General features: G+C 33.5%; 1 non-coding gene across 1 annotated transcript; it reads right to left on the bottom strand.

Annotated features, from left to right (window-relative positions):
• Window positions 1–218: 218 nt before the first annotated feature.
• LOC128040675 (small nucleolar RNA R71) lies at window positions 219–325 on the bottom strand. The gene has a single exon (XR_008195481.1). It is a non-coding gene; the product is annotated as a small nucleolar RNA R71 (small nucleolar RNA).
• Between the last annotated feature and the right edge of the window lie 11,998 nt (window positions 326–12,323).

Genomic DNA, 12,323 nt, shown 5'->3' with positions numbered 1-12,323 from the left:
AGGACCCAACCCAACAATTAAAACGGTTTCTCCAGCTTTGTGATACATTTAAATTTAATAGGGTCACCAATGATACTATTTGTCTTCGGTTGTTCTCCTTTTCCTTAATCGATAACGCTTTTTCTTGGTTAGAATCGTAGGCATCATGATCTATCATGACATAGAATGAACTTGTAGAGAAGTTTCTACACAAAATTTTTCCTATTATCAAGATGATCCAACTCAGAGGAGAGATTACCACTTTTGAATAGTTAGAAGGAGAAAGTTTTCACGAAGCTTGGGAGCGATTTAAGATGTTGATCCAAAGATGTTTGCATCATGGTCTGCTCGAATTGTCACATCCCAAAAATCGAGTTACTAGAAATTGGGTTAATGAACCGAGAGTTTCATACCCAAAAATTTTTTAAGATGACCTTCGCACATTTGATAATAAATAGGTATCAAGTCTAGTGATCAAGTAGTGGTCGAGATGTCCTTGATGATTTGTGTTCAAATCCCTTCGCTCACATTATTTTTCTATGTGGTGCAATTTTGCTTCAAACCTTAGCAAATGTCACACCATGTTTTTAAAATAAATGTTGTAGTTTGTGAACAAGGAAGTAAGTTGGCTTAGTGGTTAGGAGCTTAAAAAAAAATCCTAAGGTTTCTAGGTTTAAGCCCTTTCACTCTCAATATTGTTATCTAATTTTTTGCCAACATTATCATGGTCAACACCCTTATTGCCATCCATAGCTAGTTGCCATGCATGAGGAAAGATTATTTCCTTTTTTGACAAGTCAATATTCTTTTTTCTTCAACCTTAATCCATATTTTGCTCCCTCATCCCCTCAACTTGCCTTTTTTCTTCACCATTGACTTATGTGTCATTCATTGAACCTAGGCAAAGTGAAATACACCTTTTATTTTCATTTTTCTCTCATCGACTCCCTTTTGGCCGCCCCGCCTCCATACCCCTCCCTTCTCTCCACATTTTGTTTCATTTTAGCCACCTTATCACCACATTTTCTCTACATTATTTTCTCACCTCCACCACTCCTTTGTCAATCAAACTACCACCATCACCATCACTGGACCTCCTCTTTCCTGCCGCTCCTCTGACCTATTTGGTATATCGCCGCCCCTTGCACCACCATTGACCATCGTGGCCACCACCTTGCACCACCATAGATAAAACTTTCTTTTTCTCTCTACTCCTCATTATTCTTTATTTTTCTTTCCTCCTTTTCTCAAGTGCCGAAATACTCTTCTATTTTCCTCCTTTTTCAAACTATTGTCGGACCACCGTTATCGCCACCGTCTCGCCACCACCAACTTTAGTGATTCTTTATCTCTTTTTCACCATTTTCCAATATTTTCCTTTCTTTATTGTAAATGAAATCCTACTTCTCCTATATTGTTTTATTTTATTTTAAGTTCATTATTACAAGTTTTACTTTTCGATCTTTTTTTTCTTGATAATGATTTGTTAGTTACCATTCTCTCTTCGAATTAAGACCATGGTGATCTGTCAATCTTTCCAATCTGATCGAGTTCGAGTAAGTATAAGTTGGTTGAATGAAAACTGCCATTTCTTTCTTATGCCCCTTTTGGCCGAATGTATTATAAGAAATAAGATGTACTTTCCTTCGATTCTAACACCTTGTACCTTATTCATTTTGACGAAGGGCTAATTGTTATCAATAGAGAACACCCCCTAACTTGGGAAGTGAAAAAAATGATTTCAAGCTAATCAAAATAGCGTAAGTATGGGTTGGATATCTATACTAATTCAATTATTATTGATCGCATACTTAAAAAAAATGACACTCTAACGATAGATCATTATTTTACATTCAGATCAGTAATCTATTTGGTTAAGATCCAAGTGTGGGCATTCTTTAGAGTGATGAGTTGCGTTGGATCTACTATTAGGTGTGGGTTTAACTTAATACTAGTTACATATATCGTTAAAAATGCTTAAATAAAATATTATTATCTTATTGATGTTTAAGGCGAATACTATAAGTATTCTAAAATACGAGATTAAATCTGTCAAAACGGACAATACAAGTAAGTGATTTCATACTAACTAGTTTGTGAAAGCATGTTGTACGGTTATGTTTATTACTGATTTGAAAAGCATGTTGTTCTTATTCTCATGTTATGTGATAATATGGCATATATGACCATTCATGATTGTTAAAATGTGATGTTTTGGTACATCGTGATAATATGTGATTTGCATGTCAAAACATGCTTATGTGATACCAAGTGTTAAATGATTGAATACGTATGATCCACATGCATAAAAGTGAAATTTTGTAACAAGTGAAAATATGTTTATTGTGGCCATATCACATGCATGGGGTGGGACATGTGTAAAGAAAAAGTACTGACAATTAATCTATAATACTGGCAGTGTGTTTGCACTACTGGCAGCTTATCTGCATTACTAATGGCTTGACCACATTACTGGCAATTTATCTGCAATATTGGCAGCTTGTTTACACTACTGGCAGTTTATTTGCATTATTGGTGGCTCGACCACATTATTGGCAGCTTGTTTGTATTTTTGGTGGCTCGTCCACAATTTGGAGTGTTTGGATGGATGAGTTCTAGGGAACTCGCTTTTGGATTGTAGTGGTGATGGGTAGGATGTTTTAAATTAAATCTGCATAACTATTTTATAAAAAAACCCGCATTGCCACGAGCATGTGCATAAAGAGAATTGATTATCTTGTATGATGATTTTATGCTTATTTATTTATTTATTGTTAAAAGATTCATACTGCTCTTTAAAAACTCACTCCTTTAGTTTCATAAACTTTCAGGTAATACATGAACTTAGGACTTGGATTCGACATTCGGTGGAGCCTCTCGGATGAATTTTAATAATAGATTTATAAACTATTGGATTGTTATTATGAACTTTGGACATTTTATTGGGTTGTTGCTTTATTTTACGAATTTAAATAGTTATGCATGCACGCTTGATGAAATTTCAAATATTTTAAATTAATGTGTTTATTTAAATTACTTACGATTTTACTTGGTTATAAATAAAATTGTAAATTTTTCATTTTTCTAGGTATTTTTAAAAGTCTACTACTAAAGAATTTTTACTCATAATTATTTTTTATGAAATAATTAAATTACAAGTTCCTTGTTTTTATGACTTAAAACGACATCACGAAAAAATATTGAATTTTTCAAATATTCGTATTTTAATAAGTATTTTTCAAAATCAAAATCAATCAAAATTTTAAATTTTAAAGTTTTTGTAAACACAGCTGGAACCTAGTTACTCTCAACAAGTAAACGTTTTCCAACGGTTTTAATGTAACCTCCAAGATTCAGCCATAACGTCTAGGTTGGGTTTGGGGTGTGACACGAATGGTTGAGGTTGCGGATGTTCTAGAATGGGTTGGATGAACATGAGTGATCAGGACTAGATGGACCAACAGGAGGAGCCTTGCTGAACTGAACATACAAGGATGCGTATGATCTCATAGAAAACGTGGCGATGAATTCTTGGTAATGGTCGAATGAAAGATTTATTTATGGCAGAGACCATCCATAATAAAAGTTGTTCAAGAGGATGACAAGTATCAATAGATGTTGTACAGACTTAACTGGATAGAGTCCACATCTAGTGCCTCTTCAATATTTGGCAGAGATAAACCTTTTAGCCAATATTTTTATAACCTAGCTGAGAATGTGAATTACATATGGAATATGGGTGGAAATCTTTATTCAAATACTTATAATTCCGGTTGGAGAGTTCACACAAATCTAATATGGGGTAGAAACTAGAAAAGAGATAATAATTCTAACCCTGCTAAAAATTCTAGTTACAAACCTCCATATTTGCAAAAACCTTAAGAAATAGTCAACCCAAATGAACATATTTTTTTGTGGTCAATGCTTGGATCAAATCAAGAGAGAGATGCAGTTAATCAGGATCGAAGTAAAACAGGTGCAGTGTGAGTGCACCAAAACACTAAGACATTGACTAAAATTGAAGACCAAATTACCCAATTGATGAACATGATGGGAAATATCAAATGAAAATTTGGCACCGGGATCCCAAGTAACACCAAGAATAATCCTCTGACAGCCTCCGAATGTACTAACGTCCAGAGTGTGAGTAATACAGTTAAAGATATAGCAGTAGGGCGATATTTGCAAGTATATGGGTCCAATTGTAATATAGTTACAACGGAGTAGGTGAGTACTCTGAGGATCATACCGAAGGGAGGCAAGTGCTAGATCAATTTTAACCTGAACAGTAAAAGATCTAATTAGTACTTTAAATCAGTTATCGTACGAAAGTAAAAATAAAAGGAGTTTTTAAGGTTTTTATTAATAATAAAATGAAATAACAAAAAGAAATAAAATTCAAGAGATTAAAGAATAGAATACATCAAATCTGATTATGGGTGATTAGCTCACTTCGGTAATCCCCATCAATTGTTGCTTCGGGTTCCTCGTCAATCAACTAGTTGCTATCCCAACAAGATCTTCTAATCTTCAACTCAAACAACGAGTCAGCAAAGACTATTTATCTTCCGACCTCACAGTCCATATTGGCTTGGGATGAAGGTGTCCACGAAAAGGCCATACCAGTTTTGGGTTAATTTCCACCTTGATGACTTCCTAAGGTTGTTAGGCCTAGAGTTTTAAGTTCTTCCTTTCCCAAACAATTGATCCTTTGATTAACCCTACAAAATATTAAATAGATCACACCTCCACTCACTAATCCCTCACAGAAGGATTAGTTCCTCATGGCTTTCATAAACAATATGAAAGTTATGTAAAGAGAGAATATGATAAATGAATTGAAGTGTAGAGCTTAAGAAAATGTCTGATTTGTATTAAAGATTAAAACAAACCCATAAAGTTTGACTGTCTCCACAAATCAAATCTCCTGAGATCAAACAAAAAAAAACCTAAATCCTAAGAAGAAAGAAAAGCTAAACTAAAATTAAGAGCAAAATTCTAGGCTAAGTAAATGGTGCCCATAACATGTGACAAATGAACCTATTTATAGATTTCAGGTGGCCGTTGTCCTTACCCCTAGGTTAACTGACGTTCCTGGGCTTTAAGTTTGATTGTGTAGTGTAAAACTCCCCTTGAATCATTTTTATTTTCATCCACATTCGATGTTATGAAACACCAGGACCTGTGTCGTGACATAGGAGTCAGTATACTTCTCTTGTGATATCTTCAGGGGTATGTTGCGACACCCTTAGTTTGTGTCGTGACATCGAAGGCAGTTTCATGATTTCTTTATTCTGCTCCCTATGTTGCAACATTCATCATTCCGTTTTTTATGCATTCTAATGGTCTCTTGCACACTTACAAAGATCATTAGCGCACCCTTAGGCGTCATTCGGCCTCTAAGGTCAGTAAAAGGCTTAATTTGCATATTTTATTATCTTTAATGAAAACTTACTAAAACATAACTAGAACCTAATGGAAATGCTTGCTTTCAAGCTCCTAAACTGCAGAAATTAGTTTAATTTGCTACACAAATTACGACAGATCAAACTCTCCCACACTTAAGTCATTGCTTGTCTTTAAGCAAGACAAACAAAAATAAGAAATAAAAGAGATGTTCCTTGAGCAAATATCATACAAGTATTAACTTTGGAGCACATGACTAGGCATTTCATATTCACTAACAACTTTGACATGATGAATAATTGACTTACCACTTTTGACCACAAACATCCAAGTTCAGTATATTACAAAGTATACAGACATTAAGGGTCTTACCTGTAGGGATCCATCAATAAGTCATATAAGTAATTTGATTATCCGAGCATATTACAAATAATCGTTTATGTAATTTTTTAATATAATTTTCATTCATGCATAAGGATATTTAGGTCACATAGGATTTTTTGGCTTGTATCGTTCTGAGGCTTAGGACATGTATGGAATCCAAAAGAGTAAGCATCAATAGGGTTACAAACACGAAAATAGTTTGGCACATTGTATCGATCCCTATTCTTCCCCCTTAGTAGCCCTTACCCTCTCACCATCTTATTTCTCCTTTTCTCACCTTCCTTGTTTCTCCATATAGGAAATCATAGCATAGCATACTAACTACGGCTAGCCTACGAGTTTTTTGTGCATTAATGAACTAGTTTTTCTTATTTTGTGAATTTGTCACTTTTTTTCAAGCTCATCTCATTCACAAATGCTTTTTGCACTATTTCAAGACTTTTTCTACTCTTGCTAATTTTCTTTTTGGATTTTTCTTTTTGTTTCACACTTTAGGCTAACCTATCGTTCCTATATCACACCATTCATTCCTATTTCACTCTATTTTTACAAACTCCACGATGCTGTATCTACTTAACCCTCAATACGTATGGCTAGACATTTATAGTCGTGCAGTGTAGGACCAAAGAAAAAAGGAAAATACAAATTGACGTTCCAGGCTTAGGGTTTGTAATTAGGTTCATCAAAAAGTGTCAATAGGCTGAAAAATTGGTACTAATGATGAACAAATATAGGACAACTTTTTGGCTCAGGATGTGTTTCCAGACAATGACTTAGGTCATCTCTTAACATATCAATATGCACAAATTTAATCAACCAAAAAAACTCAAATTCAACCACATATCATTCATACTAGCATGCTCGTTTCATTGTATTTTCTATATCATTTGGTACAGTTGATTGCTTAATGCCTATTTACAATGTAACATATAAAAATTTGTAGTCTAATAGTAAAAAAATTTAAAATCACTTATCATCATGCCAACTTTATTTGTAAACACAAGTAACCTATGTACATGCTCTTAACCAATCACTTGCATTTCTACAAGCTCACGCACACATATGACAAGAAAAATCAAGAAAAACGTAAAACAAATTTTCTATGTTACCCCCACACTTTAGTTAACACATTGTCCTCAATGTGTAGCCCATAAAAATATAACGAAATAAGTTACCTGATTGATCGTGGTCATTCCAATTGCTAACGGTGGGTGCTTATTCTTTTAATTCATGTAATGCTCGAATTGTTTGTGTGACCTTCGTGTTGGGTTCCTACATAGAGAACTTAAACGAAAGGTAACATAACTAAAAATCTACTATTAATCCTACTACTAGAAAGGTAAATTAAAACTATCCAAAACTTAATACAAGTATTTAAAAACACAATTTTAATAATGCTCAATCATCTTCCTCAAAATCCATCTCTTCATCTCCTTCCTCTTCGCTTTCATGCACCTCTTTTTTGTACTCCAAATTTTTTGGCCCAAACATGTCAGGTGTATAATTGGGAACCCAGATGTTGTTTTGCCTAGCAAATTCTTGAAAAATTGTGTAACACCCTTAACCCGTATCCTTCACCGAAATAGGTTTATGGAGCATTACCGTAAAAGCATAACTTAAAAACATTCACATTCAATCATTTCTTAAATCATGGTATAATTCATTCAAACATAAACATATTGTCCCTTATTTGAGGCCTCGAGGCCGTAGAATTACTTTAGAAATGATTTGGGACTAAATCAGAAACATTTGAAACATTAAGGAAAAAGATAGAAAATTCTATACTGCAGGGGTCACACGGCTGAGACACACAACCATGTCTCGGGCTGTGTAACATTCGAAATAGGGACACACGGCTGTGTCCCAGCCCGTGTTCTTACCTGTGTAACTCTCTAACTTGGGTCACACGACCAAGCCACACGTCTATGTGCTAGGCCATGTAACTTTCAAAAAACAACCTTTAAAACCTACAGGGGATGCACGGCCGTGTCTTAGGCCGTGTGGACAAGAAAATGGATAAAATCAAGCCATTTCTTTCACCCTTCCCAAGCATAAACCTTACTTTTGCACATATGATCAAAGCTTCTAAACATTCTCAAAACCTGCATAAAAAGGTCCATACAATAGGCTAATAATCCATAGAACCAATATGCCATTTAGGCACCTCAAGTACATACATCAAACATACCTAAACATGTGCATATTTAACCATTTATCAACTAACTTGTTTCCATGCCAAAACATATCACAATTGACACATATCAAACATACCATATTTCAATCATGCTTATCTAATCAAAACATTTCCAAAGCATACCATAACTTGACCATGTTGAGGTCAATCCATCATCTACCATTTTAACCATTAAAACATGCAATAATTCATTGTCAAAATAACACACATCATTAAGGCATCAAAAGTACCAAGGTTACATTAACCAAAATGACATATACATTCCAAACTCATCAACTAACATAAACCACAAGTCCACCTATACATGCCATTTTAACCTTGATCAAGACATCAAAATCTACCAATATAAACACTGGATAGTGTGATAGGTCTCCGACGAGCTTCCAAATCGGTTTTAGCTTCTGATAATCTGTAAAGTAAGAGAAAGATAACTATATAAGCAATGGATGCTTACTAAGTTTGTATAAACTTTAAAATAACATATCATTTTAATAATTGACTTTATGAGGGTAATTTATAAACGTATACTAATTTCACCAAGTTTATAAAACTTTATAACCATCAACTCATAAATGAGTAAGTTCATCACTATCACTTATACTTTTCATTCCTAGCACAATAGGATTTATAAAACATACTACTCAATCATTAACCCTTTCATAATACTATGAACCACTCTATTCACTTTCTTACCATTCCAATTACTTACTTTGCATTTCATTTACTTAGCATAAACTTAAATAACAACATCAATTCACTAATTAGTATATTTGTTCCTAAACTAGGTAAATTCATCCATAGCATACGTAAGTTTCTCACATATAAGTACATTATTCAACTCATCAATTCATTTTTCATCATATTACATCTCAATTCTGAACTTACCATTTCATTACCTTTTCTTACCTGTTTCATTTGCATAATACAAGACGTAAGCATAACATCAAACACATGATAAACCATTTCATTAGAAATACATACCTTGATTCTTACCACCCTTTCATGAGCATAGCCATATTTCCATTTGGACACTTACCATTTCAAAGCATAACTTTTAAAATAAAAAATAATACAATCCAACCAATAGCTTGGCACAAGCTTAAGCATCATCAACAACACATGTTAGCATATTCAAACACAATCCACATGAATTTAACATAGATAAGACATTTCACATAAATATAATTCATTTGAACTCATCAATTTTCCTTAACATATCATACTTTCAATGAAACTTAGTCATGCATACTCTGATCAGTATGATTTCATAACTTTCCATAATTTCATACCTTTCCATAATTTCATAACATAGTCAATTTGAAGCACTTACCGTTCTTTCCCTCTGCATGCCCATTGAACCTTTTGGAATATCATTGGATATGCGGGATAGCTCACACTAAGTGTGCTAACATATAACTGTAACATTTCCTTTCCTTTATATCATTGCTCACACGAGCTGTGAAATAGCCTACTCACACGAGCTGTGGAGTATCTGCAACAAATGCAGGGCCTCAGCCATCTATAGGACATTCAAGACCAACACCCGAAACATGAAAACCTTAATGACATGCCATTTGTATCCTACGAATTCCTAAGGTTCAAATGGGGCTTGATAGTCGTCGAAACGTTGTTGGATTTCCATCTTTTCATTACATGATAAATTGCATAATAACATATATATTGATTCATTTAAAGTAGAACCACACATTAAAAATACAATTTAATCAAAATTTAAGTGATTATAGTTCATACGAACTTACTTGGCTAAATTGCAGAAATGTTAAAGTACAAGGGCTATTTAGTGATTCTTCTTTTCTCCTCGATTTTCCACTCGATCTTGATATTAATTAATAATTTCATTCAATTCATTAATTTAGATAGTGAAAATAAATTCATTTTATGCAATTTAGTCGTTTTTGAAATTTTTACTAAATTTCCCTCAACTTTTCATTTTTATTCAATTTAGTCCCTGAACCTAAAATATGCAAATTAACCATTTTTATTAAAAAAACCCATGCCAATCGAATTTTCATAGCTGCCAATACATCCCATATTTGTAACAATTTCACACCAAGTCCTTGTATTACAACAATTTAGTCCTTAATCGTAAATTCATTAAAATCACCTAACAAAATATTTTTAAATAAAAACTAATACTTCAAATTCATCATTTAACATCTAAAATCACAAAGATTCATCAATTACATCATTCAAAATCTTTAACAGTTTCAAAAACGAAGGTACGGGCTAGCTGGACCTAGTTGCAACGATATCAAAATCATCAAAATTACTAAAAACGAGTAGGAATTACTTCCCACGCATAAAGAAATCACCTTGGCCGAAACCTAGCTTAAAATCCCATGGATATTTGGTTGTGTTGGAGAAGAAACCAAAAAGATGATAATAATTTAGCCTTTGGTTTCTTTTAATTTCAATTAATTATTAAATTACAAATTTGTCCATTTAAAAATCAACCAAATTTCAAGCTTTTAGTTACCCAAAATCGTCCACTAATAATTAAATTAGTATAATTACCAATTTATTCCTACAATTCACCTTTCATTGTCATTAGACACCTTAAATTAATAGAATTCAACCTTTACATCTTTTATAATTTAGTCCTTTTCATTTAATTTACCATTCAAACGTTAAAATTTCTTAACGAAACTTTAATACAACCTTAATAAAAATTGTAAATATTTTTATAAATATTTATGACTCAGTTTATAGAAACGAGCTCCCGATACCTCATTTTCTAAAACCACTTGACTTTAGGGCTTACCACTTGAACTTAATTAATCATTTATATAACAAAAATTACCATATCAAAAACCCTTTTAAAACCATATTTGACTCATAAATATTAAATAATAATATTTATGAACTTACTCTTTGGATTTGTAGCCCCAAAACCACTATTTTCGACACTATTGAGAAATGGGTTGTTACAAATTGGACCCGACTCTTGCATCCACTGTATCATCCAATCTAGCTTTGGATGAATACTCTCACCAACATCTTGTTGATCTCATGTCAACCTTTGTGGTGAAGCTGGTGTAGCCGTTTCTTCTTATTGTTGTTTGTTCCAATCTTTTATTTGTTTGGCTTGCAGTTCTATGTACTGTTAGAACAAGGTGTCGCTGATAATACTTCGGAAAGGCTTCAATGACTGCTGGGTGGATGTCATGGGTACACCTGCCTTTTTGCATAAGGTCATCACTAAGTGGGGACATAAAACTCCCACCTTCTGGTCACTAATACATCTTTTCATTTTTTGGTGGATCCATCTACCAATACCTACCTGCTTTTTATGTAAAATATCTTAGAGTAAGACAACTAGAAAGGTATTAACATTAGATATGTTTAGAGTAGGGAGGATTCATGTGCATACAAATTGGATCCACATTTTAGCCTCTGGAAACATAATGACTTGATGAAAGGATGTTGGTGTACTAGTACTTGGGCGACATTTCCATTCGCTCCTTCCTTCAGTTAAAAAGTTTATAATGTTATCCATATCTATGTCTTAGAAGTACTCTAAATCAGTTTCATCAATAAAATCTTTTTCATAGTATGGAGCATTATAAAAATCACAAATAATTCGAAGGGTTACTCGTATTTCCTTCCCTCGTACAGGTACTATTTCCCATATATGGCCTTCAATGTTTCTAGACTCTTAGTCCTTTAAGGATGCATAAAAATCTTTAACAATAGGGATCACAACATGATCTTTCGAGATTGTCCAAAAATGCTCCCACCTATGATATCCAACCAAATGCCATATATTTTATCAAAGAATCTTAGACAAATCAAATCCTTTCTATGGAATGAATGTTTTTCCTTGAAGTTTATTAAAATATTTTTCAACAATGTAATTTGGAAAACTAGAGGGATTTTGACCCATCGATGGCTCTGTTTCCATAGTTCGTCTAGCTTTTCTAGGAGGCACTATTACAAGACTTGGAACGAGAGTAAAATATCGGGAAATTCAATAGAATAGTAAAAAGTATTAAATTAGGAACCCTTAACCTCGTAGAAGTCTTGTGAATTTCTCATTTCATGCAGCGTCTATTGTTCTTGAGTGTTCCCGTTCCTTGTGGCATTGAGTATGATTGAGGTATGGAGGTGTAAATAAGTGGAGATTGGGGATTTAAGGTTTAAGGAGTTGTAAGAGGTTTTGAGAGGGTTGAGAGAATATGAGGTTAAGATGTGTTTAAGAAGAGAAATAATGTGTTTTTAGGTTAAAAAAGGTGTTTTGATGGTTAAAATATTAGGTAAAGAAGGTTTTAAACCATTGGGTTTCATGAATGGGTCAAGTTAACCCTGTAGAATATTGTAGCAATGTTGTGACACAGGGGTT

This window comes from Gossypium raimondii, chromosome 4 (genome assembly GCF_025698545.1).
Source record: "Gossypium raimondii isolate GPD5lz chromosome 4, ASM2569854v1, whole genome shotgun sequence".
Lineage (NCBI taxonomy): Eukaryota > Viridiplantae > Streptophyta > Magnoliopsida > Malvales > Malvaceae > Gossypium > Gossypium raimondii.
This window is presented reverse-complemented; position numbering and strand designations above follow the sequence as displayed.